The sequence below is a fragment of the Chiloscyllium punctatum genome, chromosome 36, assembly GCF_047496795.1.
Source record: "Chiloscyllium punctatum isolate Juve2018m chromosome 36, sChiPun1.3, whole genome shotgun sequence".
Taxonomy (NCBI): Eukaryota; Metazoa; Chordata; class Chondrichthyes; order Orectolobiformes; family Hemiscylliidae; genus Chiloscyllium; species Chiloscyllium punctatum.
In genome coordinates this window covers 36277465-36292164 of record NC_092774.1, presented here as the reverse complement: position 1 = coordinate 36292164, position 14700 = coordinate 36277465, and the positions used below count along the sequence as shown (strand labels likewise).

The window sequence follows — 14700 nt, the reverse complement described above, 5'->3', positions numbered from 1 at the left end:
CTTCGAGGCACAGGGGAAAAAAAATATTTCGGCAAAAAAAAAATGGCGTTGGCATTTTTCTCTCGTATTCGCATTTGGACACTTAAAATTTGTCATGATCTGCAGATGCCCGTGTTGGACTGGGGTGTACAAAGTTAAAAATCACACAACACCAGGTTACAGTCCAACCGGCTTTTTCAGAAACACTTAGCTTTCGGAGCACTTTTGGTTGTGGAGTGTAAGATCAGAAGATCATAAATTCTGTGTGACCATGTTATTCTCCACAACCACCTGATAAAGGAGCAGCGCTCCAAAAACCCGTGCTTCCAAATACGTCTGTTGGACTATAACCAGGTGTTTTGTGATTTTTAACTCTAAAATTTATCAGTAACACCAGCATCGTGACAGAGCATACTGAGCATGCTCCGCGGTGTCAGTAAGCACTGCGCATGCCTGCCGGTGTCAGCAAAGCACTGCGCATACTCCCGGGTGTCCGCGAAAAAGGCGCATGAGCTCCTTTCCATGGACCAATGGAGAACCTTGGAGGATCCGAAGGAGTCTGGTCCTCCTGCCAATCAGAGTCGGCCGTTGTCGAAATGCGGAAGTTGGATCGTGAGCTCTGAAGCCGCTGATGCTGCTCTTTTGTCACTGAATGAAGATTAAACCTCACCCCAGACTATAAATTCCTTCCTCTGTCTAAAATTTGTGAGTATAATGTTTTTGTCACCACGTTTTCCACTTTCTTTTCAATCTGGGGTTCAATTATTGATTTGTAGCAACTGAAAGGAAAGAGTGAATCGAGGGAGGGGACAGACTCTGGAAAAGTTGATCCAGGCCTGTGTCTCACTTTGCAAACGCAGTGCCACAATGGAAGGTATAGCCTTTGATGTATGTCAAAAAAAAAGCAGAAAGGAGTGCATCGTTTATGGAGTGATAAGTTGAGATGTGGCGAAAGTGAGATGCTGGAGATCAGAGTTGAAAAGTGTGGCGCTGGCAAACCACAGCAGGTAAGGCAGCAACTGAGGAGGAGAGTCGACGTTTCGGGCACAAGCTCTTCATCAGGAACGATGTGTGGATGGACAAAGGGGCCTTAGCGTCCTTCGAAACCAGTTACTGCCAGTTGTCAGACAGGTGCAGCAAGCAATGAGCAAAGCAAGTGATATATTAGCAAGAGGAATTGAGTTCAGAAGTATGGATGTCTTTCAGCAGTTAGGCCGGTCATTGAATGTATTCAAGGCTGAGTTCATTTGACTTCGATGAACAAAGAAATGGATGGTTTTGGGGGAAGGCAAGAAAATAGTTTTAAGACCAGGAAAGAACAGTTACAGAGTCATACAGCACAGAAACAGACCCTTCAATCCAACTAGTCCATGCTGACTATATTCACAAACTAAACTAGTCCCACCTGCCAATGTTTGGCTGATATCCTTCTGAAACTTTTCTATTCGTGCACTTATTCAAATTTTTAAAAAATGTTGTTAGTGTACCTGCATTCATTACTTCCTCTGGACATTCATTTGACACACACTCAACTCTCTTAAACGAAAAATGTGCTCCTTGTGTCTTTTTAAAATTTTTCTCTTCTCACCTTAAAAAGATTGCTCCCTATTCTTGAAACAACAGCTGATATTGACCTCATCTATGCCCCTCGTGATTTTATAAACCTCAATAAGGTCACCTCTCAACCTCCTTTGTTCCAGTGAAAAAGTTCCAGCCTATTCACTTAGATGTAAGTAGATCCATATTCAGTTATGATCTGTTCAATGCTTGTGCAGGCTCGAAAGACCAAATAGCCAACTCCTGCTCCCAATTCTCTCACTGTGGCCACGACAGCAAGACATAAGACATAGGAGCAGAAATTAGTCCATTCAGCCCATCAGGTCTGTTCATACCATTCAATTGTGGTTGATAGGTTTCTCAACCCCATTCTTCCGCGCTCTACCTGGAACTCTCCATCCCCGTGATACTCAGGAACCTATCTACCTCAGTCTTAAATATCCTCAGTGACCTGGCCTCTACAACCTTCTGCAGGAATGAATTCCATAGATTCACTACTCTTTCAGTGAAGAAGTATCTCCTTATCTGTGTTCTAAAATGCCCTCCCTTTCCTCGAAGGCTGTGCCCTCAGGTCCTAGTCTCTCCTACCAATGGAAACATCCTCTGAAAGTCTACTCTGTCCAGGCCAGTCATTATTCTGTATGTTTCCATGAGATCCCCTGAGTGTGGGCCTTTTAATCAGCATGAAACAGACCCTTCAGAATGAGGTACAGCAGGGATTAGGTTCAGCAATGAGAGAATGGAGGGAGAGTATGTGGGACAGAGATTTTCAGCTTCTAGGGAATAAGAGAGGAAAGAGAGTTTAGCATAAATTAGAATTGATCGGATGGGTCAAGGAGTGGCAGATGGGGTTTAATTCAGTGGAATGTGAGGAGCTGAATTTTGGTCCAGCAATCCAGGCAGGACTGACACAGTTAAGGGGAGTGTCGCGGAACAAAGAGACCTTGGAGTGGAGGTTCATAGTTCCTTGAAGGTTGAGTCTTACATAGACAATATAGTGAACAAGGTGTTTGGTATGCTTTCCTTTATGGTCAGAGCATTCAGGATAGGAACTGGGAGATCAGTTTGCGGCTGTACAGGACATTGGTTAGGCCACTTTTGGAATACTGCATTCAATTCTGGTCTCTGTCATGTAGGGAAGATGTTATGAAACTTTGAGGGGGGGGTCAGAAAATATTTAGAAGGCTGTTGCCAGATTTGGAGGGTTTGAGCTGCAGGAAGAGGCAGAATAGGCCAGGGAGATATTTTCTTTGGAGCATCAGAGGCTGAGTGGTAACCTTTAAAGAAGTTTATAAGGGGCATGGATAGGCTGAATACCCAAGGTCTTTTCTCCATGGTAGGGGAGTCCAGAACTAAAGGAGCAGAAGTTTAAGGTGAGTAGGGAAAGGGACCTGAGGGGCAACGTATTTTCAGACAGAGGGTGGAACGTGTATGGAACGAACTGCCAGAGGAAGTGGGGAGGCTGGTACAATGACAACATTTAAAAGCCACTGGATGGGTACTTGAATAGGAAGGGTTTAGAGGGATGAGTCAAACGCTGGCAAATGGGACTAGATTAGTTTGTGAAATATAGTTGGCACGGATGAGTTGGGCCAAAGGGTCTGTTTCTATGCTCTATGACGTTAATCATCTTCAGTGAAAGTAAAAGTGTTGTTGTGAAGACTGGACTTTCAGAGCAGCTTTCAAAAATGTTTTGTCCTTACTCAGAGCAGAAGAAGTTACAATGAAATCTTTCATTTGTGAGACAACAACTGAGTGAATGAGTACATCTGGGATTTGGTGGAAAGTGGGAATTCATTGCACTGTGGGGATGAAACCCTAACCTATCCAGTCATTTCTGCTGGTAGGTGAGACGAGGCCCCAAGATTAGGGGAAGTAGATTTAGGACAGAGATGAGGAGGAACTGCTTTTCCTGGGAATAGTGAAACTGTGGCAGTCTCTGCCCAAGGAAGCAGAGAAGGCAGCTTCGTTAAGTATATTCAAGATACAATTAGATGGGTTTCTGCATAATTGGGGAATCAAGGATAGTTGGGACACTGCAGGCAGGAGGAGCTGAGATGATGGATAGATCAGCCATAATCTTAATGAACGGGAGAGCAGGCAGGACGGGCCAAATGACTGACTCCTGCTTCTATTACTATGAACCTAGAACCCTGCATTTCCCATGGCTAAGCCAACTATCCTGCACATCCCTGGACACGATGGGCAATTTAGCCTGGCCAATCCAAATCAAGGCTGGTGAGCAATGTCGTGATGTGGAAATGAACCTCAGAGAATGATAGAAAGGGACAAGGAGAGTAAATATACCAGCAATCAAAACTGGATTCAGAAGATCACAGAAACTGAAACTAAAAACTGAATGTGAGCTGTATTTTAACAGAAGTGAATGAATTGACTGAACACATTGAAGAGAATAATTATGATCTGAGACTCCTTACAGGGACATGGCTTCAGGATGGCAAGGACTGGATCCTGAATATCGAGGGGGTAGTCAAATGGGAAGCTCAGTAAAGGTAGAGGGTTGGTACTGCTCATCAAAGCACTGATCACAGGGTAGTCTGGTGTCAGCTTGGATTTCAGGTCCGGATTTCTCTGTCCTCTGTTGATCTCCCTGTTCCCACAGAGTAAGATGTTGGTCTGTTCTCAGCTCTGCTGGATTTCTGCTGAAGCTTTAACACCCCCTTTTACGCGTTCGGGAAAAGTAAAACATTTAGTCAATCGAGACCCAATCCATAATCTCCTAGACTGTCAACTAGTCCAAGTAAATCTGAAGTAGGGGTCTCCCAGGACTCTGAGAGTGCTCTACCTGAGGAATTCTCTCTCCCTTACATCTAACTATTAATATCCAGCTATGATTTACAACCATACTTGCACCAACAGAAATAAAGCATCTGTTACCAAATAGACATATAGATATACAGCATGGAAACAGGGTTTCTCTATTACACACATAGAACCACACTCTCCATGGGGATGAATTTGAATTTGCAGCATTACATTTGCAGATACATTCTAGTTTGCACAAAAATTCTAAATTGGAGGAAGGACAAATGTGACGGTATTAGGCAAGAAGTTTCAAAAGCTGATTGTGCGCAAATGTTTGCAGGTAAAGGGTCGCTGGAAAATGGGAAGCCTTCAGGACTGTGATAACTAGAGTCCAGAGAAAGTATATTCTTCTTAGGGTGAAAGGAAAGGCTGGTAGGTATAGGGAATGCTGGATGACTGGAGAAATTGTGGGTTTGGTTAAGAAAATGAAGGAAGCATATGTCAGGTATAGACAGGATAGATCGAATGAAGCCTTACAGTATAAAGGCAGTAGGAGTATACTTAAGAGAGAAATCAGGAGTGGAAAACAGGGGACATGAGATAGCTTTGGCAACTAGAGTTAAGGAGAATCCAAAGGGTTTTTACAAATACATTAAAGACAAAAGAATAAGTAGGGAGAGAATAGGGCCCCTCAAAGATCAGCAAGGTGGCCTTTGTGTGGGTCCGCTGGAGATGGGGGAGATACTAAACGGGTATTTTGCATCAGCATTTACTGTGGAAAAGGACATGGAAGACATAGAATGTAGGGAAATAGATGGTGACATCTTGAAAAATGTCCATATTACAGAGGAGCAAGTGCTGGATGTCTTGAAATGAATAAAAGTGGATAAGTCCCCAGGACCTGATCAAGTGTACCCTAGAACTCTGTGGGAATCTAAAGAAGTGATTGTTGGGCCTCTTGCTGAGATATTTGTATCATTGATAGTCACAGGTGAGGTGTCGGAAGACTGGGGGTTGATTAACGTTGTGCCACTGTTAAAGAAAGGTGGTAAAGACAAGCCACGGAACTATAGACCAGTGAGCCAGACGTCGGTGTTGTTGGAGGGAATCAAACTGAGGGACAAGATGTACATATATTGGAAAGGCAAGGACTGATTAGGGATAGTCAACATGGCTTTACGTTTGGGAAATCATGTCTCACAAACTTGAATGAGTTTTTTTGAAGAACTAACGAAGGGAACTGATGAGGGCAGAGAATAGATGTGATCTATATGGACTTCAGTAAGGTGTTCAACAAGGTTCCCCATCGGTTGAGCAATTCATCAACTTCACCAACACATTCCACCCTGACCTTAAATTTACCTGGACTATCTCTGACACCTCGCTCCCCTTCCTGGACCTCTCCATCTCCATTAGTGACGACTGACTTGACACTGACATTTTTTACAAACCCACTGACTCCCATAGCTACCTGGATTACACCTCTTCCCACCCTATCTCTTGCAAAAATGCCATCCCGTATTGCCAATTTCTCCGCCTCCGCCGTATCTGCTCCCAGGAGGACCAGTTCCACCATAGGACACACCAGATGGCCTCCTTCTTTAGAGACCGCAATTTCCCTTCCCATGTGGTTAAAGATGCCCTCCAACGTATCTCGTCCACATCCCGCACCTCTGCCCTCAGACCCCACCCCTCCAACCGTAACAAGGACAGAACGCCCCTGGTGCTCACCTTCCACCCTACAAACCTTCGCATCAACCAAATCATCCACCGACATTTCCGCCACCTCCAAAAAGACCCCACCACCAGGGATATATTTCCCTCCCCACCCCTTTCCGCCTTCCGCAAAGACCGTTCCCTCCGTGACTACCTGGTCAGGTCCACACCCCACTACGACCCACCCTCCCATTCTGGCACTTTCCCTTGCCACCGCAGGAACTGTAAAACCTGTGCCCACACCTCCTCCTTCACCTCTATCCAAGGCCCTAAAGGAGCCTTCCACATCCATCAAAGTTTCACCTGCACATCCACCAATATCATTTATTGTATCCGTTGCTCCCGATGTGGTCTCCTCTACATTGGGGAGACTGGGCGCCTCCTAGCAGAGCGCTTTAGGGAACATCTCCGAGACACCCGCACCAATCAACCAAACCGCCCCGTGGCCCAACATTTCAACTCCCCCTCCCACTCTGCCAAGAACATGGAGGTCCTGGGCCTCCTTCACCGCTGCTCCCTCACCACCAGACGCCTGGAGGAAGAACGTCTCATCTTCCGCCTCGGAACACTTCAACCCCAGGGCATCAATGTGGACTTCAACAGCTTCCTCATTTCCCCTTCCCCCACCTCATCCTAGTTTCAAACTTCCAGCTCAGTTACTGTCTCCTTGACTTGTCCGACCTGCCTATCTTCTTTTCCACCTATCCACTCCACCCTCTCCTCCTTGACCTATCACCTTCATCTCCTCCCCCACTCACCCATTGTACTCTATGCTACTCTCTCCCCACCCCCACCCTCCTCTAGCTTATCTCTCCATGCTTCAGGCTCACTGCCTTTATTCCTGATGAAGGGCTTTTGCCCGAAACGTCGATTTCGCTGCTTGTTGGATGCTGCCTGAACAGCTGTGCTCTTCCAGCACCACTAATCCCGTAAAGGTTCCCCATGGGAGACTGGTGAGCAAGGTTAGATCTCATGGAATACAGGGAGAACTTGCCATTTGGATACAGAACTGGCTCAAAGGTAGAAGGTGGTGGTGGAGGGTTGTTTTTCAGACAGGAGGCCTGTGACCAGTGGAGTGCCACAAGGATCTGTGCTGGTTCCACTACTTTTCATCATTTTATATAAATGATTTGGATGTGAGCATAAGAGGTATAGCTATACGTTTGCTGATGACACTAAAATTGGAGGTGTAGTGGACAGCGAAGAAGGTTACCTCAGATTAGAACGAGATCTTGATCAGATGGGCCAATGGGCTGAGAAGTGGCAGATGGAGTTCAATTCAGATAAATGTGAGGAGCTGCATTTTAGGAAAGCAAATCTTAGCAGTAGTTATACACTTAATGGTAAGGTCCTAGAAAGTATTGCTGAACAAAGAGGTCTTGGAGTGCAGTTTCATAGCTCCTTGAAAGTGGAGTCGCAGGTAGTGAAGAAAAGGATAGTGATTGGATAGTGAAGAAGGCATTTGGTCTGCTTTCCTTTAATAGTCAGAGTATTGAGTACAGGAATTTGGAGGTCATGTTGCGGATGCACAGGACATTGGTTAGGCCACTGTTGGAATATTACATGCAGTTCTGGTCTCCTTCCTGTCGGAAAGATGTTGTGAAACTTGAAAGGGTTCAGAAAATATGTACAAGGATGTTGCTAGGATTGGAAGATTTGAGCTATAGGGAGAGGTTAAATAGGCTAGGGCTGTTTTCCCTGGAGCGTCAGAGGCTAAGGGGTGATCTTACAGAGATTTATAAAATCATGAGGGGCTTGGATAGGATAAATGGACAAAGTCTTTCCCCTGGGGTGGGGGAGTCCAGAACTAGAGGGTATAGGTTTAGTGTGAAAGGGACCTAAAGAGGCAACTTCTTCACTCAGAGGGTGGTATGTGTATGGAATGAGCCGCCAGAGGAAGTGGTGGAGGCTAGTCTGGATGGGCATATGAATAGGAAGAATTTGGAGGGATATGGGCAAGTTGCTGGCAGGTGGGACTTGATTGGGTTGGGATATCTGGCCGTCATGGATGAGTTGGACTAAAGGGTCTGTTTCCATGCTGTCCATCTATGACTGTATAACTCTAAATGCACAATGTGCTGGCAGTCAATGCAGGCAGCCAATACATGTAATATTTTGTAAATTCCACTTTGCAAATCGAAGTGGTCTGACTCAAGATTGGGATACAGACAGACTCTGACCTCACTCCTTTCATGCATTATCTGAGCTGAGATGTCACCTTTTCTTATAAAACCTTACGTTATCTCGAGAAGGAGCCTGACAGGAGGTTCTGGGACTTGCATATTATTGATACCTGCAACCCATTCTAAAAGATGAAAGACTTAACAATCCAGGTTCGTTCAGTATATCATTTCAGTGGCAGGACACTGTAATGTTTTTCCATAAATTCTGTGTCTTATGATCAACCAACTGAATAAGTTGCAGCACTCCGAAAGCCAGTGCTTTGAAATAAACTTGGACTGTAACCTGGTATTGTGGTATATGTAACTTTGTCCATGTTGGGGTGGATTCGCCATGTTCAATGACCCATAGTGTTCTGTTTTGGATGGGTTTAGGTGGATTTGCAGTGTTCTGTTACCCATATTGTCAAGGGATGTGCAGGTTAGGGTGGATTGGCTGTGCTAACTTAACCTACACACCCCTGGGCACTATGGGTAAGATGGATTCACTGTGCTAAATTCACTCTGTCATTAAGAGACTGGCGCGTGTAAGGAATGAGCTGCCAGAGGAAATGGGTGTACAATTATGACATTTGAAAGGCATCTGGATGAAAATATAAAATGGAAGGGTTTAGAGGGTTGTAGGCCAAATGCTGGCAAATGGGTCTAGATTAATTTAGAATATTTGGTTGGTATCGACGAGTTGGACTGTTTCCATGCTGTCTATCTCTGACTCTGGCTTGCCACATCTGTATGTTCAGTTTCTCTCTGGTGTCGGTTTTAATGCCTTTGATGTCTTATTTTGCTCTCTCCTTTCCAGGGATGTTAACCACTTCATGTCTGGTTGTTCCTCAAGAACTTGCATTGCAGGTTCACCCTGAACTGACACTATTTTTGGAGCTTCCCAAAATCAGACCTGCTCACTCTCAGCAGGGGAGTTATCCAAAATTCAGAGAGATGTCAGTCTTGAAGTTTTTGCTGTTCTGCCCCTGTAAGATCCTGAATCAACACCTTCAGGAGAATTAGTTAGAGCGGTGTGAGAACAGAGGGGGAGAGAGAGTGGGATGGTGCTTTCCATATTCAGCGTGGAATAACAAAAGAAAAGAATGTTCTGCAGAAAGTAGAATTGCTTGTTCTGAATTTCTACCTTGCACTGACAATCATGACTTTTGTCATCTCTTTTTACAAAGCATTTGATGATCTGAAGACGGAAGTTTCAAAATCAACAGATGAAGGGCTGATGCCTGATGCCTGAAACATCAACTTTCCTGCTCCTCGGATGCTGCCGGACCTGTTGTAATTTTCCAGCGCCGCACTGTTCAACTCTGACTCTCCAGCTTCTGCAGTCCTCACTTCGACGTCAATGTCCGACAGTCACTCAATCCATCAGGACTGCAACAATTTTTGACTGTGATTCTCTGAGAAGGAGCAAAGCCTTTTGGTTCCTGTTGGAGCACGTCTTCAGCATCAATGGGACTGGATGAGAGACCCTACTGTTGCAGCGGACTGATTGTGGAACCTGAAGCAGTTATACAGCCTAGAAAGAGGAATTCACGGCAGGGAGGGGCTGTACATGTGTTTGTGTGCAGCTGAAGCTTCGGCCATGGAGAAACCCAATGGATCCCGCCCCGTGCAGAAACCGTGGAAGTGTGGCGACTGCGGAAAAGGCTTCCGTGTCCCTTCTATCCTGGAGACTCATCAGCGCAGTCATACTGGGGAGAGGCCATTCATCTGCCCCAAGTGCGGAAAGGCCTTCAGCAATTCCTCCGACCTGGTGAGGCACCAGCGGGTCCACACGGGAGAGGCCCTTCAGCTGCCCCGAGTGTGGGAAGGGCTTTACCCAGGCCTCCACCCTGCTGGCCCACAGGCAGGGGCACACTGGAGAGAGGCTGTTCTTCTGCAATGAGTGTGGGAAGGCCTTCAGCAATTCCTCAATCCTGCTGGCCTACCGGCAGGTGCACACTGGGGAGAGGCAGTGAGAAGGGCTTTACCCGCGCTTCTCATCTGCGGAGGCACCAGCGAGTTCATGTGCCATCGCAGGGGGATTAAAGAAGGGATAGCCAATTGCCTTATTGACTGGACTATCAACCCAGTTCCGGGGAATCCCAGGTTTGAATCCTGCCATGGCAGATGGTGGAATTGGCTTTCGGTCAGAAATCTGGAGTTCAGAACCTAATGAAGAAATGAATGTTTGGGGGACATCACCCATCTGATTCACTCACATCCCTTTTTAGGGAAAGAAACTGCTAATGTGGGGAAGGATTCACTCGGTCGTCCCAGCTGCATCCTTTACCCTACTCATAACTCCAGACCCACAACAGCATGGTTGACTCTTCATTGCCCACCACTGCCACCGGTTATTGAGTGGGAAAAGACTTACTTGTTTACAGGGTATGGGTTGAAATTGCTGAGTGGGGCAATACTTCCTACAGTTAAGGCTGTACCAAGGATCCAATTACAAACTGACAACTCGGTGGTGACCATAGTAAAGAAGGTGAGGTGGTGTGGGGTGGGGGTGCACGCCTTGACCTTAAGCTGTTTAAAAAGCAGCGACTTTTTCTACACCTTTTTGCTGGGGGGGGTCTGAAGCTGTAACAACGTTGGGTCACAATAAAGGTTACCTGAACTTATCGCCGGGCTCAGACTCTCATTGAAGGCTTTGTGCTCCAAGATGTTTTTGTTTTAAAGCTACTCATTTCATTTCAGCCTCCTGCACTAAGTTTCCAATGTCATGTATCAGATGGAGCAGTGAATGAGTAGCTAGTATCGTTAGAAGTTGTAAATTTTTCAGAAGTGCAGGTACTGCACCGTTTCATCAGCATTGTATAGTTTACTGGCAGCAGTGGGAGATGTGGGCTGGGTTCACTGGAAACGGTGTGGAGGTGCCGGTGTTGGACTGGGGTAGATAAAGTTAAAAATCACACAACACCAGGTTATAATCCAACAGGTTTATTTGGAAGCACTAGCTTTCAGAGTGCTGCTCCTTCATCGGGTAGCTGTTAGCCGGGGAATAATACACCGATTGTATAGCAAAAGATCACAGTGTCATGCGACTGATAGGATCTATTGAACAAAGCTAGATTGTTGTTATGTCTTTCATCTTTTAGAATGGGTTGCAGGTTTTAGTTCATTAATATGTAAATCCCAGAACATCTTTAAAGTCACGTTCTTGAGATGACTTAATGTTTTATTAAAAAAAAGTGACATCTCAGCTCACACAATGCATTAAAGATGTGAGGTTCGAGTCTGTCAGTATTCCAATCTTGAATCAGACAGGTTCTATTTCCAAGGTAGGAATTTATAAAATATTGCATGGATTGACTGCCTGCAGATCGTGTGCTTTTTGAGCAAAATTGAAAGTATCTGCAAATATAATTCGGCCAATACAAATTCACTCCATAGAGTTTGTGTGTGTGTGTGTCGGTGTATATACGAGTTTGTGTGTGAGTGCGTGCGTAAGAGTGAGGTGAGTGTGATGGTGTTTAAGCCTGTAAATGTGTTGTGGGGCGTGTGTGTGTGTGTGTCTATGGGAGAGGGGAGAAGTATGAATAAAAGTGAGAAGTTGCATTTTGCGAAACAAGGAAGGACTGGACATAGTGAGTTTTGAGAAGATTTGTAGCTCAGGTTGAGGTTTTGGATGTACGTTTGCTTGCTGAGCTGCAAGGTTCATTTCCAGACGTTTCGTTACCTACTGGGTAACATCTTCAGTGGGCTTCAGGCGAAGAATGCAGGAATTTTCAGCATTGCTATGTACAGTTAATGGTAGGTCCCTGGGTTGTGTTGTAGAACAGAGACACTTTGGCAGGGTGGGTGGGGGAAGTGGTTAGGGTGTTCAGGTATATAGTTCTTTGAAAGTTGCATCACTGGTAGACAGGTGGTAAAGAAGGCATTTTGCACCATTGCCTTCACTGTCCACCCCATTGAGTGTTGGAGTTGGGACATCACGTTGAGGTTGTACAGGACGTTGGTGAGGCCACTTTCTGGGTACTGAGTACAGTTTTGGTGGCTCTGTGACAGGAAGAATACTATTAGAGAGGGTTCCGTAAATATTTACCAGGATGTTGCCAGGACTGGAGGGTTTGAGTTATAAGGAAAGGTTGGGACTGTCTTCATTGGAGTGTCGGGGGTTGAGGGGTGACCTTACTAAGATTTATAAAATCATTAGAAATGGAGGTAAAGTGAATAGCAAAGAGCTCTTCCTTCGGACCATAAGACATTGGAGTGGAAGTAAGGTCATAAGTCCACTCCGCCGTTTAATCATGGCTGACGGGCATTTCAACTCCACTTACCCATTCTCTCCACATAGGTCTTAATTCCTTGCGATACCAAGAATTTATCAATCTCTGCCTTGAAGACATTTAATGTCCCGGTCTCCACTGCGCTCCATGGCAATGAAATCCACAGGCCCACCACTCTCTGGCTGAAGAAATGTCTCCTCATTTCCATTCTAAATTGACCCCCTCTAATTATCAGGCTGTGCCCATGGGTCCTAGTCTCCCTGCCTAATGGAAAAAATCTTACCAGCATCCACACTCTTTAAGCCATGCACTATCTTGTAAGTTTCTATTAGATCTGCCCTCAACCTTCTAAATTCTAATGAATATAATTCCAGGATCCTCAGCTGTTCATTGTCTGTTAGGCCTATGATACCAGCAATCATCGTGTGAATCTCCGCTGGACATGCTCCAGTGCCACTATGTCCTTACTGAGGTGTGGGGCCCAAAATTGGACACAGTATTCTAAATGGGGCCTAACCAGAGCTTTATAAAGTTTCAGCAGCACATTGCTGCTTTTACATTCCAACTCTGAGATAAATAACGTCATTATATTTGCTTTCTTAAGCACAGACTCAACCTGCAAGTCAGACTTTAGAGAATCCTGGACCACCAGTCCCAGATCCCTTTTGTACTTTGGCTTTATGAATTTTCTCACTGTTTAGAAAATAGTCCATGCCTGTATTCTTTTTTCCAAAGTGCAAGACCTCACATTTGCTTACATTGAATTTCATCAGCCATTTCCTGGACCACAGTCCTAAACTGTCCAAATCTTTCTGCAGCCTCCCCACCTTCTCAGAACTACCTGCCTGTCTGCCTAACTTTGTATCATCAGCAAACTTCGTAGGAATGCCCCCAGTCCCTTTATCCAGATCATTAATATATAAAGTGAACATCTGCAGCCCCAACACTGAGCCCTGAGGGACACCACTTGTCACCAGCTGCCATTCCGAAAAAGAACCTTTTATCCCAACTTTCTGCCTTCTCTCAGGCAGCCTATCTTCAATCCATGCCAGTAGCTCAACTCCAATACCATGGACCCTCACTTTTCTCAGCAGCCTCCTATGAGGCACCTTACCAAAGGCCTTTTGGAAATCTAGGTAGATGACATCCTCTGGGTTTCCCAAGTCTAACCTACTTGTTAACTCTTCAAGTTTGTCAGGCACGACCTCCCCTTACTAAATCCATGCTGACTTATTTTAATCCAACCATGCACTTCCAAGAATTTAGAAATCTCATCCTTAATGATAGATTTTAGAATTTTATCTACAACTGCGGTTAGGCTAATCGGCGTATAATTTTCCAGCTTTTGTCTTGATCCTTTCTTGAACAAAGGACTTACGACAGTGATTTTCCAATCATCTGGGACTTTCCCTGACTCCAGTGATTTTTGAAAGATTACAACCAACATCTCTGCTAATTCTTCAACCACCTCCCTCAGAACGCTAGGCTGTAGCCATCAGGGCTAGGAGATTTCTCAATTTTTAGACCTTTTAGCTTTTCTAGCACTTTCTTTTTTGTAACGGCTACCATACTCAACTCTGCCCCTTAACTCTCCTTAAGTGTTAGGATATTACTCATGTCTTCCATTGTGAAAACTGACACACAGTATTTATTAGGTTCTTCAGTTATTTATTATCTCCCATCACTAGCCTTCCTGCATCAATTTGGGGCAGCCCAATTTCTACTTTTGCCGCTCGTTTGTTCATGTATTGCAAAAAACTTTTACTATCATTTCTAACATTACTGGTCCACTTACCTTCATATTTGATCCTCTCCTTCCTTATTTCTCTCTTTGTTATCTTCTGTTTGTTTTTGTAGTCTTCCCAAGCTTCTGATTTCCCAGTGGTCTGGCCACTTTATAGGCTCTCATTTTCGTTGATACATTTCATGACTTCCTTTGTCAGCTATGGCAGTCTTCTTGCCCCCCTACGCCGCCCGATAATCTTTCTTTTTTGGGGGAATGAACCTCTGTACTGTGTCCTCAATTACACCCAGAAATTTCTGCTATTGTTGCTCTACTGTCTTCCCCACTAGGCTCTGCTTCCAGTCAATTTTTGTCAGTTCCTCTCTTATTGCCCTTTATTTAACTGTAACACCATTACGTCTAGTTTTGCCTTCTCTCTTTCAAACTGCACACTGATCTCTACTATATTATAATTGCTGGCTCCTAAGTGTTCTTTTTGCTTTAAGATTTTTAATAAAGTCTGGCTCATTACATAGCACTGAGAATTGAAATATGCTCAGTG

General features: G+C 44.9%; 1 long non-coding RNA gene across 1 annotated transcript; it reads left to right on the top strand.

Annotated features, from left to right (window-relative positions):
* The first annotated feature begins 449 nt into the window (after window positions 1-449).
* LOC140460382 (uncharacterized) lies at window positions 450-10808 on the top strand. Its single transcript, XR_011954045.1, has 2 exons — window positions 450-684; window positions 9368-10808. It is a non-coding gene; the product is annotated as an uncharacterized lncRNA (long non-coding RNA).
* The last annotated feature ends 3892 nt before the right edge of the window (window positions 10809-14700 follow it).